Genomic DNA, 567 nt, shown 5'->3' on the forward strand with positions numbered 1-567 from the left:
TATTTGGAGGTCGCGCATGGCGGTCGATCATGCCGACCCCAGTGTGAAAGAAGTGCATCATTATTTTTTCAGCCTTGTTAAGCAAGTGGAAAGTGTTTTTTCAAACCGCAAAACGAAACCCGAGTGGCTAGAAATTTGTAAACCGCTCCTCGAAATGCGAGGATTTTAATGTACCCTGCAATAAGTCTTGCAGAGCATTTTTTTTAAAGTGACATGACCGTTTTTGAATTCCTGCTGCAATAAAGAAATAAAAAAAAAAAAACTCCTCGTTAGTATAGTGGTCAGTATCCCCGCCTGTCACGCGGGAGACCGGGGTTCGATTCCCCGACGGGGAGCATATTTTTTTTTTTTACACCCAGTTTTTTGTTTTACTTTATTGAAACGTCCATGCTGCGCTAGAGTTCCCGTCCCGCTATTCCCGTCTCTCCTCGTTAGTATAGTGGCAGTCTTGGGTAAGTTACTTTTAAAAAGTAATTCGTTACAGTTACTTTCAGAAAAAAGTAGCGAAGTTACCGTTACAGTTACCGCAACAAAAGAGTAACTCGTTACAGTTACAGTTACTTTTAA

At 41.3% G+C, this 567-nt stretch overlaps 1 non-coding gene across 1 annotated transcript; it reads left to right on the plus strand.

Moving 5' to 3' along the window:
* The first annotated feature begins 263 nt into the window (after positions 1-263).
* Positions 264-335, plus strand: Trnad-guc. Its single transcript has one exon. It is a non-coding gene; the product is annotated as a tRNA-Asp (tRNA).
* The last annotated feature ends 232 nt before the right edge of the window (positions 336-567 follow it).

The sequence above is a fragment of the Ixodes scapularis genome, unplaced genomic scaffold (genome assembly GCF_016920785.2).
Source record: "Ixodes scapularis isolate PalLabHiFi unplaced genomic scaffold, ASM1692078v2 ptg001080l_1__unscaffolded, whole genome shotgun sequence".
NCBI lineage: Eukaryota > Metazoa > Arthropoda > Arachnida > Ixodida > Ixodidae > Ixodes > Ixodes scapularis.